The 24483-nt window shown below is 35.5% G+C and overlaps 2 long non-coding RNA genes across 2 annotated transcripts in view; both read left to right on the top strand.

The window, feature by feature from the left end:
• LOC129030077 (uncharacterized) overlaps positions 1-24483 on the top strand; it is a 1381814-nt gene that overhangs the window by 942249 nt on the left and 415082 nt on the right. The gene's annotated exons all lie outside the window — the stretch shown is intronic.
• Positions 7364-11851, top strand: LOC129030076 (uncharacterized). Its single transcript, XR_008500550.1, has 3 exons — positions 7364-7464; positions 9706-9917; positions 11336-11851. It is a non-coding gene; the product is annotated as an uncharacterized LOC129030076 (long non-coding RNA).

The following is a 24483-nucleotide window of genomic DNA, read 5'->3' as shown; positions in this document are numbered from 1 at the left end:
TTTTTAAAGAAAAGAACCAAGTTTTCTAAAATCTTAGTGAAAGAGGTAATCTTAAAAGTGGATAAACAGTAGGTAATTAAAAATGCTTTTGCTTTCTGTCTGCAGCTACAACTCCACACTGAAAACAGTCTTAAAAAAGAGGCATAATGCGAAACATTCTTAAAGAATATGAAAAATACACACACATGCACATGACATACACATACACAAGTGAAATACTCTGCTGTCATCTACTTATCAGAGATACAGTTTATACTAGTTTAAGATAAATAGATTTGTATGGTCTTTCATTAATTTAGATTTTAAACTAAGTTGGTGCTGCGCCCATCCTAAAAGAGGAAAAACAAATATTGGTATATTGAATTAAAACAATATAATTGCAATGAGAAATAAAAAATATAAATACAACAGGATGGTTTACTTACATAATTGGCAGAATATAGTGAATTTAAACACAGAAGTTTACTAATAGAAAAGCTTAGGAAATCTTTTCTTTTTAAAGACGAATTTTAGAGATTATTATGTTATTTACGCATCAATTTTAAGCATAAAGACAAAAATAGAAAATCAACCTTTAAAATGTCATAACAGCAACTCCAAAGAAGAGATCAATAATAGATTTAGTGAAATACTCCCTCAAATGTGTTACAGTTGTTAAAACTAATTGAAGATTAAAATTTAGCTCCAGCATTCAGTCAAATGCAGAACATTTTAACTAAAGATAATAGAATATTATACATCTAGTCTTGGATCTAACTCTGTCATTTCTGAGTATATGATAAAAGTGATGAGCAAATGCCAGTGAAACATCATGTTTATGAAAAGTTTTTAAAGAGCAATAAATCAATGTTTACAATGTTATGGTCATTATAGAGTGCTGATATGTAATAAATTTTATATTTCAAAATCTTGCTGGAAATGTTAAATAAGAATAGTTTTGTATCACATTGCTTGGCAGAAATCCCATTCAAGACAGCATATGTTAGGACTCTGCCATGACTCAGCATTTATATGTTTCTTCTTAAATCATATAAGAAATAAGATAAGAGGTGTGAGATAAATCATCTTGTTTTCTGTTTATTCCTCATTTTTATGTGAAAAATAATCAAATACTTGTTGAGGAAACATGCACAGCTTTACACTAAAATGTTATATAGCATATAAAAATGACTGAAATTTTTTCCTAGCCTTTAGTTACTTTATGTATAATAGAAGGCATAAAGACAAACAACACATATGAAATAAAATCTATAAAAAAAAAAAGCATCTCCCTGATGAAGTCAAGCACTATACCTTTTTAATCTTTGTTTTCTTGGTACACAATATAAGACATTTATTCAATATATGTTTGTTAAATAAACTAATGAAAATGATACTTGGATGTAGACTTTCGATTTCTCAATTATTGGTTGAGAGAGAATCTACATGTAGTAGCTGAAATATTTCTGCAAATAATCTTTACTACTTCTCCAATTTTTTTTATTCAATTGTTTGTATCATTGTGGACTTATATTTTTTTCTTATGTACATTGGGTTATAATCTATGACTGTCCTGTTAATTTTGTTGTTCAAATTTTTCCAGACTAGCCATTGTGAGTTCTTCCAAATTGATTCTCATATACCTTTAACATTCCCCTATCTTATCTTTCTATTTTTTAAAGCACATCTTTATTTGCTTCAGGCCCATCTTGTATTTTCCCTTTTCCAGCCGTGGAATCAGCCATTTATCCAAGAACCCCTTGGTTCCTTGTAGTAAATCAAAAATAAGACAAAATAAAAAATTTTAAAAAGTTACACATAGGCAAAAATATGACCTGATACTTCTCAAAAGAATATTCACTAGTAAAAGAAATGCAAATCATTATCACTACACACATATAAGAAAAGCTAAAACAAATAATGACAGACCACATACCAAGTTTTGGTTAGGATGTGGAGTAACTCTAACTTCAGATACATTGCTAGAATAAATGAAAAATTAAACAGCCACTGTGGAAAACAGTATGGTACTATCTCATGAGGTTTTATATGCACTTATCATACTACTCAGAAATTTCATTTTTGAGTACCAATGCATGAAAAATAAACACAAAGGCACACACAAAGACTTGTACACTGAATGTTCATGATTTATACTAGCTAAAACAACCCAATATACATCATCTAGTGAATAAACAAATTTTGAGATACTCATACAACGCTATGGTAACTAGCAATAGAAAAATAACAAAATATTGGTCCGGGCGTGGTGGCTCATGCCTGTAATCCCAGGACTTTGGGAGGCCAAGGCAGGTGGTTCACCTGAGGTCAGGAGTTCAAGACCAGCCTGATCAACATGGAGAAACCTCTTCTCTACTAAAAAATACAAAAATTAGCCAAGCATGGTGGCAGGCACCTGTAATCCCAGCTACCTGGGAGGCTGAGGCAGGAGAATCGCTTGAACCCGAGAGGCAGAGGTTGCAGTGAGCCAAGATTGCACCATTGCACTCCAGCCTGGGCAATGGAGCAAGACTCCATCTTAAAAAAGAAAAGAGAGGAGAGGAGAGGAAAGGAGAGGATTAATACATGCAACAGCATGGATGATACTCAAAAATGTTATGCCAAGTGAAAGCAGTCAAAGACAAGGGACACATGCTACATGGTTCCAATATGTGACTTTCAAGACAAACTACAGTGACAGAAACAGATTAGTGGTTGTCTGTAGTTGAATACTGGAGAAGGGATTGATTGCAATGAAGCGTAAGTCAACTTCTAGGGTGATGAAACTATCTGATATTTTCATTATATTGGTGGCTAGATGCTTTTATATAATTACAAAAATTTACCTGATTCTAGAATGTTTTCTACGTTATCTACATTTTAAGTGTAGATTATGTTTATTGCATATAAATATGTCAGTAAAAATAAAAGAAGTTAGCTGTAGCTGCTCAATAATAAAATTATGTTACTATCTTAAGAAAATGTACTCTGGATATCACTTTACTTGTATTCCTAAAATTTAGTCTTTCAAATATCTTTTGGAAAGAGGAAGAGAGAACTTTTTTAAGCTGTCACATTGTATTTATCTGCTATTCTTTATAGTCAAACTTCTCAAAAGATGTGTATTCATACACTTTTCACTCCACTTTTTTCTCTTATTCACATTTTAATCTACTGCCATTTGGCTACACTTCAATGAAATTGCACTTATCAGTGTTACCAAAACCCAAATGTTTAGGGACAATTACAATGGACTCAAACTCTCATCCGTATTCAACTGTCAGTTGCCCCTTATGTCTTGAAATATTCTCTGTCTTTGTTTCCATGACACTGTAGAATCCTGATTTCTCCCCACCTGATGGCCAATCTTTACAATTGTCTTCCAAAGATCCATATTCACCGTCTAAGTGCTGAAGTGCTTAAGGACTCAGTACAAGGCCCTCTTCTCGTCATGTATTTCACCTTTGGTCATTTGAAATTAGAATCTCTGACATAGACCCCTCCTAGCTTCAAATCCAAATATCAAGTTATCTCCTTAATATTCTTGACATGGATATAACATTCTCAAAATTAACAGTTACACAACTTAATTCTTTATTCTCTTCTCACCCTTTTCCTCACCATCCCTCTTTTCTATCACTGTATTAATTTATCCCATGCACTTCCATCTAAGCAAAAGCAACACCATATACTTTAGTAATCAAGCCCCATCCTTACTTTCACCATTTCCTAGTGCCTCATAATCAGACTATCAACAAATTTATTTTTATATCATTATAAAATATATCCCAAATCCCTTTAGTTTTCACCCTTTCACTGCTACAAGCAAAGTACAAACAAGCTATTGAAACAATAGATTCATAATCAGTTTTTCTGCTTCTACTCTTGCTCTGCTTCATTTCATTCCCCAGAAAGTGGCCAAATTAATATTTAAAACACATAAATGAAATTAATGTCATCTACTATCTTACTTATCACAATAAAGTTAAAACCTCTTACAGACCTATGATGCACAGCATGAGCTGGCTTTTGCCTTTCTCTCCAATCTCATCTCATCTCACAGCCTACCTTGTTCAGTACACTTCAGTCACACTGGCTTTTTCTCAGTTCACATGCTATTCTCAGGTTTTCCCTTCTTCGAGTGTGTTGCTTTGTTTGAAATATAAACCCTGCTACTGTTTACAGAGGTTTCTCTGTCTCAGCCTTCCATTTTCAGCTTGTATTCCATCTTTAGAGAAAAAAACTCTGAATTTTTCCTTTCTTTCACACCATGCTGCTTATTTCCTTCAGACCACATCATACAATAAATAAAACTTTATTTGTGTCTTTACTTATATATTGTCACCCAGTCTTGCTAGACTGTGGGCTGCATGAGAACATGTCTATGTATGTATGTAGATGTATCTTGTTTCCCACCATGTAGTAATCATCTAACATTGGGCGTGGTCATATTAGCTACTCAGTAAAGATTTGTTCATTGGAAAGTTTTGCATAAATGTAAAGAAAAAAATGTTTCTAGAAGTACTATATGTATTAGGAGTATTGGAACCATGTTTTCCACATATAATGGTGATATTGTATATTATGACCCAAATTCATTTTTCTAAAATAAAATGTAATTTTCTGTTTTACCTTTTATAAACTCAATGAATGATTTTTATATTATATTCAGTGGATTATTTAAAGTCTCCAAAATCCCATGAGAATGCAGATGGGAAATATATAAGTAAGAAAGAATAGAGGGATTGTCCAAGAAAGAAAAGAAGGACAAAATGAAGAAGGAAGTAGAAAAGAAGGCAAAAGGAAAGACAAGGAGAAGATGCTACTTAATTATAGAGGGTTAAAATGTGAACATTTTTAAAATTAGAAAAATAAAACATGGTTATCTAATATACATGTTCTCTAGTGCCAATTGGATTTGCTCAACATTTTCCCAAAATAACCAAAGGAAAGTTTAAAAGTAATGTAAACTTTAAAAACAGTGGCTCTATTTTTGGAAAGGGCAAAGACAAAGAACTGTTAATGTTGCCACAGTATTGAGATTCTTTGGACATGTACCAATTTTTTTAGGGTACTTGACAAGAAAAGCTACTTATATGCATATAATTATCCAAATATCATGTGAAAGACCTGAAAATATGACCCCTTGTAAAAGTGCACATTTTTAGACCAATGGACCTGTGATCAAAACCATCATTATACAAGCTATAATCACATTTCTTTTGCAGCGGATGCAAATTATCCTTAAAGGTTCTTGGCAATGCATTTATTTGGAATAGAGACAAACTCAGACTTTCAAACATAGGTTTTTCTCTTGTGCATTCCCCTCAGTTCCCCATCATTTGTCTTCCATTTTCTGTTATAAATAGATCAGGAAAGACTTCCAAATCTTATTTTTTTAAAAATATGTGTAAGAATCCTTGTCTACAATTGTCTGGAGATAACCATGATTCCCCTGCTTCCCTGCCCAAGAACAGCAGCTTTTGTTTTTTTAGAAGAAAAAATCATTTTTGAAATCTTTTTTTTTTTAAGATAATAATCTGAAATTATGTTACAGGCCTCTTCACAAATGTTGGCCAGGCTACATTATTATAAAATGATTATTCATCTCTTTAGTATAATGAAGTATAATAGTATACTTACAGCATATTTTTATAAAATGATTATACATCTCTTTACTAAATGTATACCCTATGTACAGTAGGGTATACATTTACTACTGTGTTGAAGCACTATCATATTTTCCTCACTAATAATTTGAGAATTCATGAAAAGCATTATTAAAGTAGCAACTAGTACTCAGTGGGTGTTAACAGAGCAAGACCTGTTTTCCCTAGTTGCTACTGAATTAGTAAAATATTTAATCTATTTCCAAAAAAACAGATAAAAATATATAAAATTTTGACTTGATGATCCCCCAAATATGTCTGTTTTGGCACTATCAATGTCCAATGAGACTTCTTAGCACTTAGGAGCCCGAGGAGACACTATTTGAGGCTATTTTGCCTGTCTTCAGATTTCAGTCTGGCACTCTCCCCGGCTACAGGAAATCCTGACGAAAAGGGAAGATGTCTCCAATGATGATTAATATCACTGACATGAATTCCTGAAGCTACCTGCTACTGAAAGAGTGGCCAGGAGTAACCTCTCTAGTGTAAAAGCAATAGTGTATTCATATTCCAATCTTCACGTTAATGTTCATTTGGAAGTAATATTCCCAAAAAAGGATCAGTTAGTCATTCACTGTCCACTGTTGGTTTTAATAATAAATGCAGCATAATGAGAATAAATTACTACTATTTTGAAGCACTGTCACATTTTCCTCAGTAATAATTTGAGACTTCACTGAAAATGCTATTAAATAAGCTACAAGTATTGCTTAATTGACAATAATACTTCATTTATCCAATATTACTTAAAAATACTGTATTCCACTAAAGATTTGTCAAGTAACTGAGGGTTAGCCTTCTAATCAGCCAATGTCATTGGTAATAGACATCTTTTTGAAGTGAAAAGAAGAGTTGTCTGACATCTTGAACCACAGAAGCAACCAATTGTGTTTATTTGATGAAGGAACAGGTTTATCTTACCTATTATTACAGCAGCAGTTTTGCTTGGATGCTGCATAGTGAGACATGGAGGTCCTGTGGAGCTGTGCAATCTTTCCTGCTTCTGCACTATGTCACTCTAGATGTTTCCAGCTATTGGCTTTCAATGACTGCTTTTGTATAAAAATTTAATTTTTCATCTATTTTAATGTCTATGATGAGATACTGATAATACCTTTATATAACCTGAGGGCTGTTGTATTAGTCTGTTTTCACACTGCTATAAAGAAATACCTGAGATTGGGTAATTTATAAAGAAAAGAGGTTTAATTGACTCACAGGTTTATATGGATGGGCATGCCTCAAGAAACATACAATCACAATGGAAGGGGAAGCAGTCAGCTTTTTCACAAGGTGACAGGAGAGGGAAGAGCAAAGATTTATAAAACCATGAGATCTCCTGCGAACTCACTCACTCTCATGAGAAGAGCATGGGAAAACCACACTCATGATCCAATCACCTCCCTCCCTCAACACATGGGAATTACTGGTCCTTCCCTTGACACATGGGAATTACAATTTGGATGAGATTTGGGTGGGGACACAGAGGCAAACTACGTCAGATATATCACGACAAGAGTAAAATTGCAATCCTTTCTGGCTTTCTAGCTGTGAGAAAGTCTCTTATTTTTCAACATGAGTGAGTTTGGGCAGGAAGATCTGGTATCCTTGCAGCTAAAAATGTGTGTATGTATGTTAATAGAGGTACAAAAAAGAGCATTATGACATCAGAAAGATTTTTAGCATTATTCAAAGCAGTAATAGGGAGCTAGGTGAGAGGCAGGATCAGACAGGCAATCATCAACAACATACTCTGAATTTAAGAATGACCACCACACAGTAAAAGAACTGGAGTTTGGAGGAAAACTTCAGCTCTGTGAGTTCTGTGTCTCCCTAATAAACCTACGCTACTCCTCAGCAAACACACAAATGAATTAGAACATTAATAAATGTAGTGCCGTAGACTAGAACTCTGGAAGCCGCAGATTATATAATCAGAATTTTTTTCAGTAGTTCACATGAATTCAGAATCCATTTCTAAGACAGAATCTTATTTAGGGGACAAATTTAAATATATTGTAGATTTTTTTTTTTTTTTTCTTGAGACAGAGCCTCGCTCTATTGCTCAGGCTGGAGTGCAGTGGCAGAATCTCGGCTCACTGCAACCTCTGCCTCCCGGGTTCAAGCAATTCTATGCCTCAGCCACCCGAGTAGCTGAGATTTCAGGCACCCGCTACCAAGCCTGGCTAATTTTTTTGTAATTTTAGTAGAGAAGAGGTTTCAACATCTTGGCCAGGCTGGTCTTGAACTCCTGACCTCATTATCCACCTGCCTCGGCCTCCCAAAGTGCTGAGATTACAGGCGAGAGCCACTGCGCCTGGCCTATTGTAGATTTTTGAAACCACAGAAGATCCTATTGTGTTTTAGTCCAAGACTGGATAGGGGAGGTGAGAATCCACAGCAATTTTTGTGAATAGTGTTTTCTTGACCACAAGTGTCAGAGAGCTTATTTTGGAAAACATGATTTTTGAAAGAGATGAGACTAAAGAGAAAAATGGGTGATAAAATATCAATTTTAATTTGCTTTTTAATTTTGTTAATGTTTTAAATACTGAGTTACAAATAATTTATTAGAAATGTGTTCCTATTTTAGTATCCCAGCTAGTCTTAGCCAGTCAATTTTTGCTTTTGTAGTATTAGAGATATAAAGAATCAAAACTACCCTACTATTTGTATAAATGTGTTTTATAGATTATTGGTGCAAGAAATAACTAATATGCTACTTTAAAATGTTGATATTTCTGCCTGTCTCCCATAGATTTGTATTCAGTAGCTGGGTAATAACCCAAAAATGTATGTGTTTAATAAACAACCCAGTGTGATTTTTGTGGATTGAAATTAGAGAGTCACTTAACTGTATTTTATAATTGGCGATATTTAACTGAACCAGATGAAGAATTTATTCCTACCGTCTCAGAGAAGAGGTTTGATATGTAATTATATGATGCAGATAGGTAACGAGAAAGTATTTTAATTTCCTTAGGAAATTTTAGATTGGATATTTTAGCACCATTTAAATGGAAAATGGATACTGTTAATTTCAAATAGGTCTCATCTAGTTATTGAAGGTGATCCAGCTGAATCTCTAATTATAAAATGCTTGGTAGCAGTTAATTAAATTGAGTGTGTAAAAGAAATAAAATGGTATATATTTGGAATTTATAAATCATGATTGTCATGATTTAAGAGTCAAATTTTTCCAAATCTGTTCTAATTAATAAGGTTATAAAATATGAGAAAACTCCCTCCAATATGTTCCCTTTATCTAGAGATTTCAAGGCATCAAATTTTACACATAATATATAAAATTTATATCTTATCAATTTTAATATAACTTAATTTCCATGTATATTTCAGTTTTACATCTTAGCATGCATCCAAATGTCTTATTCTCCTTCTGTAGTATAAGCTCAGGGTTTTTAAAAAATATATATTTAATGAATGTAATATGTTATTCTTGTGGTGTTACTGAAGATAATTTAAAAGACAATAGGGGAAATTATCCCTGAGTAATTACTATATAATATTTTCTTATCTGCCATAAATAGAGAAAAATGGGGGGGGGAGATTCAAAACCTCAAAAAACTCAAAATTAGAGTAGACGTATGGCAAGATATTTTGTGTAACTATTTTGTATATTTCATGTAATTGATTATTACATTCACACTCACATGAAATAAAACACTCCTTACCGATGAATTCATGAATTTCTGTAGAAGCGTGTAAAAAAATCAGGAAAGAAAGAATAAAAGCTACATTTAAAGACTTGCACATTTATTGTAGTTTTATGTTTGTTTCTGTACATTTGTGTCAAGTTTCACCAAGGTTTGGTAAGGGAAACAAAAAAATACATTAAGCATTTCAACAGAAGACACTTTATATAAGGTATCTAATACGTTTTTTGTAAAATATGGCTCAAACCTTTATTGATGGAGCTTTGTAAGGCTGTTGCTGGTACCTGGCTGGGAGTAGTGGGGGGTGAGGGATAGGTTGTTGATGAGACTCTTTATAGGAATTCTTAAAAAGGCTAACATCTACAACCAACTGTCTCTGCTAGGTGAAGTGTGGTTGGCTGAAACAAACTTCGACTAGTGAGAGAAACTCTCCCTGCTGATGCTATGCTGAAGAGAAAGTACAGTTGCTTCTTCCTGCCTGCCTTCCAGTCCTCTATGCCCTCTGTTGACAAAAATTAACTGGAAGCCAGATGGCAAAGGTGTCTGGGGAATGTAGTTTGCAGAGTTCAGTCACAGCACCATAGATCACAAAAGAGTGAGTTTGAAACTAAAGGAAAATAAGTAGTAGCTAATGGATGTTGTCTCCATAAATGTTCAAAAGGACACTATTATATATTTGTGATCATCCTTATGTAAGTGTCCTCAGATAAAAAAATAAATAAAAGGCCAGTTAGAGACAGATGAACATGTAGAAGATTTTATACTTCCTGCAAAAGGACAAGAATAAATTATTGCTGTAACACTGGCCGCATTTTTCCCTACGGTTGCCTGACTGCACCCCTACCCCTCATTAAAATGTGAGTTTTCTATGTGATCTTAATATTCCTGGTGCATAGCATGTTTGGGATACGTTAAGTGTCAGGAAATGTTGAATGAAATGAGGACATGGATTAACTCAGAATGTCATCTCAGATTTGAAGATAATAATAGCATATCTTTTCATAACACTAAAGGAATGAAATTTTCTGCTGTTCCTTCCTAGCTTCTACTTTTAACTAAAATGAAAAGAACACTCTTCCAATTAAATATTAAATGAATTCAAAAATATTGCAAGTAACGTTTAGCCAAAATGAGAGGACTAAGGATAAAAATGTAGAAACTTTTTGTGCTCATTACTTTTGATTATATAACATTGAAAACAAATTGCTTATTTTAAATTTAGTAACAGAATTCTTTATATCTGCATGTCTACCTATATGCAAAACGTGGTGTTTATTGTGCAGGTTAATTAGCTCTTTGTTCCTTTTCTCCCAAGCAGTCACAGTCCCATTTTTTTCTTTTCCATTACGTTTGACCCCTAAGTCACTCTGCAAAGAAAACTTTATGCCTCCTCCCACAATTTTCACATTGAAACAATCTTCACTACCACCATATTTTTCTTTATGTTTTTGCTTACTATGACTTGACTCTAAGGTAAGCATGAACTCATCCAGTTTGAGTTTGAAACCAGTGACTTGTCTTGAACTTTAGAGCTCTATGCTCTAACTAGATACCATAGAATCTCAATTGGGAATTCTAGTTGCATCTTTTTGACTAAAACTGACAGGCATAAAGGAAACAATATTAAATAATTTGATAAATCTATCCTGCCTCTGTTGTCCTAGTGATTTGTCTTTCTGATGTTATGGTCAAACATTATTAAGGCATATAAAGAACATAGATAAATGGGTTTTAAATATATTTTGTGTAAGATTGATCCTTACCTCTGCTCATATAGAGTATTTGAGGTAGCACTGAGACTTTCAGTTACTATGGCTGCAAAGTTACTCTAGAACTTAGTAGCATACAACAAATACTCATTAGGTTCACAGATTCTGTGGGTCAAGTGTTTAGGTATCCACATCAGGGAAAGATGTCCCTGATTTACAACATCTGTAACCTCAGTTGGTATACACAAACTACCGGGGCTGGAAGAGCTAAAGTCTGAGGGCATCTTTCTCTTTCTTTATATAGGCTTTCCAAGTGATCTCTCCAGTATGGCAACAACTAGAAGCCGTATGTTTTATATAACCTAATTTCATATGCCCTGCATACAAGCATAGATTCTACCTCTTAATGGACAAGTGTCAACATCATGTTTTAGTAGGTCCCATGGTTTCAGTATCCCCTCCAAAACTCATGTTGAGACTTAATTGTCCACGAGGCATTATTGAGAAGTGTGACCTTTAAGAGATGTTTAAATTGTGTGGGCTTTACCCTCATGAATAGATCAATCCATTCATGGATTAATGATTAACAGGTCTGTAAATTAACAGGTTATCATGAGAGAGGAACTGGTGGCTTTATAAGAAAAGAAAGAGAGACCTGAGTTAGCATGTTAACACTCTCAGCCCCCTTGCCATGTGATGACATGTGCCGCCTTAGATGCTGCAGACAATTTTTACCAAAAAAGGCTCTCTCTAGATGTGCTCAACTTTGGAATTCCTAGCCTCCTTAACTGTAAGAAATACATTCCTTTTCTTATAAATTACCCAGTTTAAGGTGTTCTGTTATATGCAATAGAAAACAGACTAAGACAGAGGGTATGAAAAATGAGATATATATTGGAGTGGCCATTGCTGGAAAATACAATCTGCCATGGAAACTAATAATATTATCTGCTTATATGAGTCAGATACTATGCTAGTTGTCGAAAGATTCATCACACTAAAAAAATTATGTATAGTAGTTGTTAATAGCACCTTTTACGATATGGCGAAGCTATGATTTAGAAATGTTAGGAATTTTTTACAATGATCAATTCATTTGTAATGCATTTATTAAGCTGTCTATTTGGTTTATTGGCAGTATTTCAAAAGCCTCTCTATTTGTCACATGCTGTACAAAGTATATAACAGAAACTCAGTCTACAAGAAACTTAAAATATAGTGAAAAAGATAAATTCCCAAAGATTATTCTTATGAAATGTAATGTACTTTTCATTAAAGAGGTAGACCAGGTACTCTGGATTAACTGGCTAAATTTGTTTTATTTTATTTTATTTTATTTTATTTTTTGAGATGGAGTCTAGCTCTGTCACCTGGGCTGGAGTGCAGTGGTGCAATCTCGGCTCACTGCAAGCACTGCCTCCTGGGTTCACGCCATTCTCCCGCCTCAGCCTCCCGAGTAGCTGGGACTACAGGTGCCTGCCACCACACCCAGCTAATTTTTTGTGTGTGTATTTTTAGTAGAGATGGGGTTTCACCATGTTAGCCAGGATAGTCTCGATCTCCTGACCTTGTGATCCACCCGCCTCGGCCTCCCATAACTGGCTAAATTTAAAAGGTTGAACTGAACTTAGCCAGTTAGAGTAATAGAAAGAAGAACATAAGGAAGGAAGGATAAAAGGTAAGGTAGCTCATTCTAAACAGATTGGACCAAATCAGAAAGACTTGGTGGGAGGAAGTAGGAAGCATGTCAAGTTTCAGTAACCCCGAAGTGATATGTACAGCAAGAATGGACAGAAGGGAGCAAGAGAGGAAGACAGTGTTAAGATCTTCAACAGGCAGATGAGGGAGACAGACTTCATCCTGTAGGCTGTTGGGCAGGGAACAGAGGATTTTGACAGAAGTGTGGTGAGATCAGATTTGTAATTCAGACAGATCCCTGTAATTTCTATGTGGATAATGAGTTTAAAAGAGAAGGAAATGGGCAGGGGATAGGGAAGAGGCTGGTAGAGCATGTGAGATCAATGTTTGTGCATTTTGGGTATGCATGTGCATGCCTGTATGTGTGTGGATGGGTGTGTGTGTGAGAGATGGGAGATATAAGTGACAGTTATGTAGAACATAGAGGAAACATTGCTGATTCATAGAGCCAGGGGTAATTTTAGAAATACATTTCTACCTACTCTGTGATAAGGACTGTGTTGTTTGAGCCAGGGCACAGTGGTGAGCTCAACAGGAGCACTGAGAGCAGCTTGGCATAAGTCCATCAAATCCTGTTCTACAAGGTAAAGAGGACAGACATCAGTAGATTGAGAGACTAGAAAATGAGAAGAGAATGTCATGAGTACTGACACTTCTTTTGTATAAAAGGCAATGCCTTATGTCTGTGGGTCTGTGAAGAACGTGCCTCAAAAATTGGCACATTATGAGAGGCTATAAATCTGCCACCGACACCCACCCTCCTGGAGTGAGAAGTGTGTTGAGTGTTAACTCTCTGGCACTTCTAGTTTGCCCTACAAGGGGGCAGATCACACTTCAATTGCAGATTTGCCTGTATGCAATATCTCTGGAAAGTGCTGGCATTCCTGACAACTTCAGCAGGTGACCCTGTGGAAGGCTGCAAGGCTGGAGGCACAGAAGCAGCCATGTTTGACTTAGATGGAGAAGGCTAGGGCAACTGCTACTCAGGTGTTCAAGAGGACATTTTTTAAAAAATGACTTGTTCATGTGGGTTTGTCTTTTAGGAGAAATAAAAGAAAAAAAAATTGTCTAAAGTGAGAAAAGTGCCTGAACTGTTTCTGGGTAGACAGGGCCTCAGATATGAGTAGGCTTGGATTTAGGATGCTGGGGCTAGGGAAAGAAGTGATTGAGCTGGCCCAGAAAACTGGAGCAAAAAATCAGGTGGAATTTAATATATAAGGTCTAGGGGCAAAGACTTTATAAATTAAGCTTTAATACAAAGGTACAGAGGAGAATAAAGGGGAAAACCTGATACAAGAGTGTAACCAGGGAAAACACATTAAAGCAAACCACTTCTGCAGAGAAGAGAGAATGGAAACAGTGACCAGGGAGGTCCTGCAAGGTCATGGGCACAATCAGGAAGGCATTTACCATTTTCTTTTAAAGACTCTGTACTAAGAGCCTTTTACAACTCTGGTTGTAAATACAACATATATTCCTATCAATAAATCAAGTAATCCAAAACAGTTCTGTTGTTTAACTTGTTCCTCTGGGAGATGCATCTAAATTTAGATTCATTTTCAATTTTGTAGGCAAAGATACATTATTGGGGATGCTGCATACTTCCTATTGCATCATATAATGAGGCTTGTAATGTTTTAGAAGGGAAATACTCTGATGTGTCTCTTGTCCCTCTCCTTGTTCCATTGTATTACTTATAATGTAAGAATTACCACAACAATCTTCCTCATCATTTACATAAACTCCCAGTGGGATTCTGAGTCATTCCGCTTGGAATTTACATTTAAAATTTGGGAGAACTGATGTTTACGCCATGTTGAATTTTTTATCAACATTTGTATCTTACCACATATTTTTATGAGGAAAGATTATTGAGTGTAATATCATAGCATGTCATCTGTTGAGTAGGCCTTTTTCCTTTTACCTCTTAATATGATGTGTTCTCATAAAATAATTCATAAAATTGAAGCATCAAAAATTATCCTGATTTGAACATAATGAATCATGATTATAATTTGTATTTTTATTTATTTATTTTTCTGACATGGAGTCTTGCTCTGTCGCCCAGGCTGGAGTGCAGTGGCACAATCTTGGCTCACTGCAAGCTCTGCCTCCCAGGTTCACACCGTTCTCCTGCCTCAGCCTCCCGAGTAGCTGGGACTACAGGTGTCTGCCACCATGCCCGGCTAATTTTGTGTATTTTTAGTAGAGACGGGGTTTCACCATGTTAGCCAGGATGGTCTCAATCTCTTAACCTTGTGATCCACCCACCTTGGCCTCCCAAAGTGCTGGGATTACAGGTGTGAGTCACTGCGCCTGGCCTCATGATTATAATTTTAAGAATGTATTCTGCTATTATTTTAATGTAATGCATGCCAGCACTTCTATGACTTTTTCTGGTTTTATTTATAGTTCCCTATGTAATACAATGAGGTTTTGTAAAAATATTCCAGATCTTTATTTTTATTTGCCATACAACAATTTCAATAAAGGAATTATCTGCTTATTTGGAAATCTGAGACAATTTCCTGCTAAATTTATGCTATCTGGAATTTATTTTAGTAGGTTTTTGATAAATACAGTAGTGTTTTGTTTTCTTAAGATTATTCATCTACTATTTTGCTATGTCTTCTCAAACTAGTAAGTGTGGTTCATGTGGGCTATAGAGGTGCTGAATATTTAGGAAGAAAACAACTCGCATTCATATAATGCATTTAGAGAAAGGTAAGGAAAAATTTCACAGAAGGACATGGTGAGGGTGAGTGCATTTTCCAGGAAGAGTTGAAAGAAGATCTGTAAGACAACAAAATAAAACATATTTTTTCTTCTTAGTTTTGAGCAGGAATAATCAGGTATACCAGTAAATCAAGATAGAGACCAGAAATAGAACAAGGATATGTGTGATTATGTCATTTCCACAGGAAATGGTGTAAAATCAAGATAGAGACCTGGAATAGAACAAAGATACGTGTGACTATGTCATCTCCACAAGACATGGTATAATATTCTCCATCCTCCTGCCCTCCACTGCAGCCCCAAGCCCTCCACAATATGACATTTCCTAAATATTGGCCACTGCATTGAAGACTCAGGTCAAGTTTTCTTTCACACAGTCTGGCAACATTGTATTGCTCTGTTGAATAGATAAATTTTAGATAGTTCTTTGCTTGATTATTTTATCTGACAAAATGTTTACTTCCATTTGAGTTGATTTCTGAAAGGGAGGTTGGGAATCCAGCCTTTTATGCCACCTTTCACAAACTGGAGGGCAGTCTTTTTATAGAGCTTGTAATCCTTGGCCGTGAAGGCAGGAAGCTCTCAAGTAGGCTTAGGAAGTACTGAGCATATAGGTGAGAGATGGGCAGGAACAAAGAAATCAACTCTCGTGAATCCAGATGGCATGGGGTGAAGGGCTAAGTGGAGAGACAGGATTAGAGTTTTAGATGGTAAACATGATGCTTCTCCATTTTTTTCTGCAAAAGTTTTTAATTTTTCCCATTTGATTTTGGATATCCTCTTCTATGTGGGTGGGGCAATATACAGGATCACTGTTAATGTCCTCAATTTTCTACAAAGTTGTAAGAAAGTAGTCTATTTAGAGTGAATGGAGACAGATTGGAGGTGCAGTGCTAAGATTTTAGAAATTATTGAGAATATTGGGGAAAAAAATCAATGAGCAGAATCATTTCAAGAATTGTCAAGAAAAGCTAAAAGCTCTCCTGAATTTGGAGACATTTAATTTATAGCAGTTCCAATTTATCTATTCCTTTTTTTTTGTTTACTTGTTTTTGTTTCTTTGTTGTTTTCACTTTTGGTATTAGTTCAATGAGTTGATATTGGTAAAGAGAGAAAAAAGTGGTTTTGAAGAAGTGAATTTACAAAGTTAGAAAGCACCCAAGGAAAAAGTTACTCTTTTGGTACCTGATATGGTTTGGCTCTGTGTCCCCACCCAAATCTCATCTTGTAGCTCCCATAATTCCCACATGTTGTGGGAGCGACCTAGTGGGAGATTAAATTATGGAGGTAGGTCTTTCTTGTGCTGTTCTTATGATAGTGAATGGGTCTCACCAGATCTTATGGTTTTAAAAAATGAGAGTTGTCCTGCACAACCTATCTCTTTGCCTGCCACCATCCATGTAATATGTGACTTGCTCCTCCTTGCCTTCCACAACGATTGTGAGGCTTCCCCAGCCATGTGGAATTGTGAGTCCCATTAAACCTCTTTCTTTTGTAAATTGCCCAGTCTCGGGTATGTCTTTATCAGCACCATGAAAACAGACTAATATAGTAAATTGGTACGGGAGTGGGGCGTTGCTGAAAAGATGCCTGAAAATGTGGAAGCAACTTTGGAACTGGATAACAGGCAGAGGTTGGAACACTTTGGAGGGCTCAGAAGAAGAAAGAAAAATGTGGGAAAGTTTGGAACTTCCTAGAGACTCATTGACTAGCTTTGACAAAAATGCTGATAGTGATATGAACAATAAGATCCAGGCTGAGGTGGTGTCAGATGGAGATGAGGAACTTGTTGGGAACTGGAGCAAAGGTGATGCTTGTTATTATTAGCAAAGAGACTGGCCGCATTTTGCCCCTGCCTTAGAGATTTGTGGAACTTTGAACTTGAGAGAGATGACTTAGGGTATCTGGCGAAAGAAATTTCTAAGCAGCAAAGCATTCAAAAGGTGACTTGGGTACTGTTAAAGGCATTCAGTTTTAAAGGGGAAACAGAGCATAAATTTGGAAAATTTGCTGTTTGACAATGTGATAGAAAAGAAAATCCCATTTTCTGAGAAGAAATTCAAGTGGGATGCAGAAATTTGCATAAGTAATGAGGAGCAGGATGTTAATCACCAAGAAAATAGGGAAAATGTCTCCAGGTCATGTCAGAGACCTTCACAGCAGCCCCTCCCATCACAGACCCAGAGTTTTAAAAGGAAAAAGTGGTTTCATGGGCCAGGCCCAGGATCCCTGTGCTGTGTGCAGCCTATGGACTTGGTGCCCTGTGTCTCAGCTGCTCCAGCCATGGCTGAAAGGGGCCAACACAGAGCTCAATCCGTGGCTTCAGAGGGTGCAAGCCTCAAACCTTGGCAGCTTTTACATAATGTTGAATCTGTGAGTGAACAGAAGTCAGGAATTGAGGTTTGGAAACCCCCACCTAGATTTCAGAAGATGTATGAAAATGCCTGGATGCCCAGGCAGAGGTTTGCTGTAGGGGCAGGGTCCTCATGGAGAACCTCTGCTAGAGCAGAGCAGTGCAGAAGAGAAATGTGGGGTTGGAGCCCCCCCGCCCCTAGATTTCCTACTGGGGCACTGCCTAGTGGAGCTGTGAGAAGAGGGCCACCACACTCCAGACCCCAGAATGGTAGACCAACTGACACCTTGCACCATGCGCCTAGAAAAGCTGCAGACACTCAACCCCGGCTCATGAGCTGCCCAATACTATGGGAACCAACCTCTTGCATCAGCGTGACCTGGGTGTGAGACATGGAATCAAAAAAGATCATTTTGGAACTTTAAGATTTGACAGCCTGCTGGATATCAGACTTGCATGAGGCCTGTAGCCCCTTTGTTTTGGCCAATTTCTCCCATGTGGAATGGCCATATTTACCCAATGCCTGTATCCCCATTGTATCTACGAAGTAACTAATTTGCTTTTGATTTTCTAGGCTCATAGGTGGAAGGGACTTGTCTTGGATGAGACTTTGGAGTGTGGACTTTTGAGTTAATGACTTTGGGGGACTGTTGGGAAGGCATGATTGGTTTTGAAATGTGACGATATGAGATTTGGGAGGGGCCAGGGTTGGAATGATATGGTTTGGCTCTGTGTCCCCACCCAAATCTCATCTTATAGCTCCCATGATTCCCACATTTGTGAGAAACCTGGTGGGAGATGATTGAATTAAGGAAGTGGGTCTTTGACATGCTGTTCTCGTGATATGAATGGGCCTAATGAGAACTGATAGTTTTAAAACATGGGAGTTGCCCTGCACAAGCACTGTCTTTGTCTGCCACATTCTGCATGAGATGTGACTTGCTTCTCCTTGCCTTCTGCCGTGATTGTGAGGCATCCTCAGCCACGTAGAACTCTGAGTCCAATTAAACCTATTTCTTTTTAAATTTCTCAGTCTTGCATATGTCTTTATCAGCAGTGTGAAACAGACTAATACATTACCCTTACACATAAGAGATATTAGGGAAGCTTTTGCTGCTGCTGTTGCTGCCATAACCTCCATCATCATCATCATTATTGCTATTAATATATTATCGTTGTTGTTTTGTTTTGCTTCTTAATGAATAAAAATTATATTAAACATACCCTATTGTTTTACAATTACATGACTAAAAAGTACAATTGAATACGTTTCTTTTTTCTGTCATTATCTGGTTCCATAAGTCTAAGTTACTGGATAAAGGCACATTGCTAGAAAGCCCCAAATCCAGGATTCAAATTCCATATATCTTATCTAATCACTTATTTTTCAGGAGTCCTAGATCCTTACAGGTCTCTCAGAGACGTGCAGAACTATTTCTAACAAAGAAAAAATTTTATAAATCAGGACATTCCAGTATGTGTATGAGTTGCAATGAGTCAACCCATGTGATAGATAGTTCCTCATTGTTACTATTATTATTGATGAATCTTGTTATTATAAATGTTATACATATGAAAATGCAAGCATATTTTGTTCACACAGGAGATTAATACAAAGGCATTTTCTCACTTATTAATGTTATTTGAAGTTTTTTATATATGAACATATATCTATTTGCTCCATTTATTTTGAGAACTGCATAGAAACCTACCATATGGTAATACAATGAATAATTTGTTGATTATTCTTTCTTTCTTGAAACACTCTTCTCCAGACTTTCACAACACTTCTGACTAATTCTTCTTAATCTACTGTCATGTCTGCAATTCTACTTAATATTGAATCAGCCTTGGATAATTGTTCCCTGTCTTCCTCTATACCCTCTTCCTGAATAATACCCAGTAAACCAATGGCTTTAGATATCACTTCTTATCCAAATGACTTCCAAAATTCTATTTCCAATGCTAACATCTATATAGAGCTCCATACTACACATCAGAATGTACTTGAAATCTCAAAATTTTCACAGTCCAAACAGACCTCTGCTGAAAACTCCCAATAACACCATTCTGTCTCATGACAGTATATGATAGCATTATGTACCTTGTTACTCAAATACAAACTTAAGGCTCCAGTGTTTTGTCATTGCCTCACCTCCCTCGGCCCTATATCCAATTAATCTGCAAGTGCCATTAGGTTCTCCTCAAAATGTATTCTAAATCTATCTACCTTATTGACTGTCTCTATAATTAAAGCCACTGTCACTTCTCACCTATACTATAGTTGTAGATGTAATTTCCTTCCTTTCTCTCTATTCACAATCTAATTTATATACTGCACATAAACAAATATTTCAAAATGTAAAACAGAGTAAATATTCTCCCAGTTTTACAATTCCAGTGTCTTTCCATTGTGCCTAGAATACAATTCTGACTCCCGGCCATGACCTAAGTGGCCGTATCTGAGTCAACCTTTACCTTTTTAGTCCGATTTCATAAAACTTTATCCCTGTACCATAACTGGTTTGGCCAACCACAATTGTCTTCTTCCTCTAAACAAAGGAGGGCTAAAAACTATATTTCCTGGATTTCCTTCCAGCTGTGTTTCTGGATGAATATCAGGAATGCTAATCAGATGTACTTGTGCAAACATTTGGGAGGTAGAAGTGTGACAGTAGTCATCTTCTTGCCAACTTGGCCTCTTCCTTCTGTCAAGCAAATTTGAGAATTCAAAGCATTCTCACAGCCATGTTCAAGCATCCATTCTCCAATTTCCTGGATGTTGAGAGGCAGGTGTGGGGGAGGCAGTGGCTAAATTTCTTTTTCCAGTGTCTGCTTACCACCCTTCTGAATGTGGAGCATTGGCACCTGTGTAACTTACCCTGACTCACTGCATAATAGCTTTGGCAGCATGTGCTGAAACTCAGCAAATCCAGTGGTAATCTCAAAACTCATAGCTCCCCTTGCAGGCCAAGTCACTGGTAGCCATTTCTGGAAAGCCAGATTAGAGCCTACTCCTCCAAAATTTTTAAAACCCTTAATTTTCCTTAAAATCTCAGTTCTGTTTGAAAGACCTAGCTTGTTTATTTTTTACCAGGGTAGAAAACTTACTGAAACCAATATTAACTATTCTTTATTAGTGTGTCTTTCAATTGGCTCTGATCTTGAACACCTTACCCTCAAACATTGCAGAGACTCCTTCATGGTATCCCTTAGCTTTCAGCTGAATTATCATCTGCTCAGAAGAGTTTTCCATGAACATCCAATCAAAACTCTTCACACATTATGTAGCTTTCATATTGCCTTATTTATTGCATTTACAAAATTTACCATTATAAAATATGTATTTTTTAAACACTTAGCCTGGGTATCTTATAAACAGCAGAAACTTATTTCTCACAGTTCTGAAGGATGGGAAGTCCAAAATCAGGACAGCGACAGTAATAGGCGAGGGCCTGCTTCCTTATAGAGAGTGCTGTCTAGCTGTGTTCTCACATAGTGGAGTGGGCAAAGCAGCTCTCTGGAGCTTCCATTATAAAGGCACTAATCTCATTCATGAGGGCTGCACCCTCATGACCTGCCAAAGGGCCCCACCTCCTCATACCATCACCTTGAGGGTTAGGATTTCAACATATGAATTTTGGGACACAAACATTCAGACCTTACCAGCATCCTTACCAAGAGCATCTTTGCATAATGGTATAAATATATATCTACATGGTATCAGTCTAGAAGTAAGATTTGGGGGGTAAAAGAGCACATATACTTTAAATTTTAGTAGTTATTACCAAGTGTCTTTCAACTATGTTACATTAGTTTCCACTACAAGGAATAATATATGAGTATCCATTTAACCAACATGAGCCACAAAATAAATAATATCAAAATTTTAAATCATTGAGAACCTGAAAGACAAAAGGGTTTTCATTAATTATATTTTCTTATCTTTTAAATTATAAGTTAGGTTAAGGATTTATGCTGATTAACATTTTGTAGTTATCTTTATAATTAGATGTGGATCACTCATTTTCTATATTTTTGTGTGAACTCTTTGTTCATTTAGACAATTAATGTTTGTCACATATGTTGCAATTTTTTAAATCTTTTGATTTTGCTTAGATAACATTTTTCCTTGTGGGTGCTCTTATATTTTTTAGGCATTAAATTTATTACTTTTCTTTTTGTGGATTTTGGTTCAATTATTATTCTTCACAACAGTATTTTTTCGGTAGATTTTCTGTGTTTATTTTTCATTGTGGGAATTTCAGCCATTTGACAAATTTGTAGAAAGATATAGCCGTGTGCTTTTGAGGGTAATATTTTTGCTTGATTATGTAAAGAGAGTGATTGTAGCATAAAGTTCAGATCAACTTTAAATAAGTTCCTATTTTCTCTGACTTTATTTCTCCTTTTATTGTCCTTCCACTTTTATTATGTGCAAATGACTATTTGTTTATATTACTTAAAGCTTAGCTGTGAGAAATAATCAAAATAACAGTAGCATAAACAATATGAAAATCTATAGGCAATCAAGAGCTAGTTTGTACTCTATTCTATTCTATTCTATGAACTTGTTGGGCACTCAGGCTCTTTTCAGTTCTTTTTTTCTTTTAAAAATATCATTAGGGTGATGTTTGGATCACTCATGTGGACTAAGTTGTAGACAGATATCTATGTTGTGGGAACTAGAATGGAGAAAAGCATAGCTAAGAAGGGCCTGGGGCTGAATATTAGCACCCTCTGTAAAGGAACACTTGGAAAGCTTCTGCAGGACATTTCTGCTTTAGATGGCATTAGACAGAATTTAGTAATGTGTCCACATTGAATTAGACAATTCTAGAAATTGTCTAATCTCAGTGACCATTTTACCTGCAATAAATGAAAAAAATAAAAATAGTTAATTTTGTCTGACAAATTAATTGTCTTTCTCATTTTTTAAATTTTTTTTTTCTACGAAGCTATTCTAGGTTTTCTGATTTTCCCCTTAAAGGCCCAGGAGATATTTATTGAGAATAATGTATTTTTTTATTTATTTAAGCATATTTGTAAAATTTAAGGGTAGTCACCACAAATGAAAGGGCCAGAATTAACTAGTATAATAAGAAGCTCATTTTTAATCTGAATATATATATCAACCACCAGCTTTGCAAGGCAACTCCAGAATACAACTAGTAAGATACCTAATAATTGAAACAAATTAATAAACTGTTTGTAAAAAAGGATATCCTATAATATACTATGATCCAATTTAATGTTGTAACAAATTGAAATTACAGCTTTCATATGACTTGCTTAATTTTATTGATAACATTTTGATATGGCTATAATTTATGGGCACGATCACATTTATTTCAAAAAGTAAGATAAAATATAAACAGCTTGTTTTGTTCCCTAAAATTTACACATAAACTTAAAAACAATTTTGAAGTAGAACTACTAAACATACTTTTCTATGTTTTTGGGAAATCACATAAATTCTCTCAGCCTCAGTTGCTTCACTTACATCATGGGAACATTTCACTTTAAATCCTTGAATATTTGCTTTATAACTGGATTATCTTTTACATTCCTTCCAGTAATAAACCTTTTGTTTCTGTGGTTTATGAATTACATTTAGGTATAATTTTCTGTAAGCACTTTTGCTAATGTTAATATAAACGACTACGCAATTTATTGTAACTCAATTTTCAATTTTCCCAACTGAATGAGGCAAATAATTGAATGTTTACAAATATTTTCATTTTGCATTCTATAACTGTGCTAAATATTCACCTGTAGTATCCTAATTAGAAGATATTATTTCAGGAACTAATACTACAGGTTTAAAAATAATTACTGCTATTCTTGTGTCTCACTTATTCAGTTTATAAAATATTCAAAGGCATTTGATCACATAGAATTATATTCTGCCAAACTTGTGCTTCTCAGAAACTCACTTGGAGACAAATAAATATTATTTCAAAGATAGGTGTAGTTTGAGTTTTACCATTTGCTAACAATTTACCCAGCATTAAAATGGGGATCTACCTCAGGGCTACCGCATTGAAAGAAGAGGAAATCTATCTGTACCATCTTGATTTTCCTGGTCTGTGTTAAACATCTCTTGAGTGTGCAATGATAAGATTGTTACCTGCTCACAGAGTTTATGAGGGCACAAACAGGTTATTCTCAGGGATCTATTAACATCCTTCCTTTTTCAGAGTTTGGGCCTCTAATAATGAGGATATCTGGGGAAAACTACAGGAAGGTCCTGATGCCTGGATGTAACTTCCTTATCATTATTTTATTATCCTTTTGAGATTTTAGATCATTTCTCACTCTCTTTTCACACATAAGTTAATTTAGTGTGCTTTAGGTATAAATAACTGTCAGTTACATGATAGCAATGAATAAACTCTTAGAGACTCAGATTTCCATACCTCAGTGTCAAACAACACACAGTTCAAGATTATAGATATTTATGTTTCCAAAATGCTTTGTAAAGTTATTTTAAATGTAAGTATTAAGTAATAAAAAACTAATTAAAATAAACTATTATTATAGATCAGTGTCATATAAATCATTGAAATGTGATTTCTGATTTCATGCAACTTTGACATATAATATTTCAAAAATAACCTTGTTCTGAATGCTGAAATCAAAAATGGTGAAAACATAAAATAATC

This window comes from Pongo pygmaeus, chromosome 12, assembly GCF_028885625.2.
Source record: "Pongo pygmaeus isolate AG05252 chromosome 12, NHGRI_mPonPyg2-v2.0_pri, whole genome shotgun sequence".
In the NCBI taxonomy this organism is placed as follows: domain Eukaryota; kingdom Metazoa; phylum Chordata; class Mammalia; order Primates; family Hominidae; genus Pongo; species Pongo pygmaeus.
Note: the sequence above shows the minus strand (reverse complement) of the source record. Positions and strands in the feature narration are given on the sequence as shown.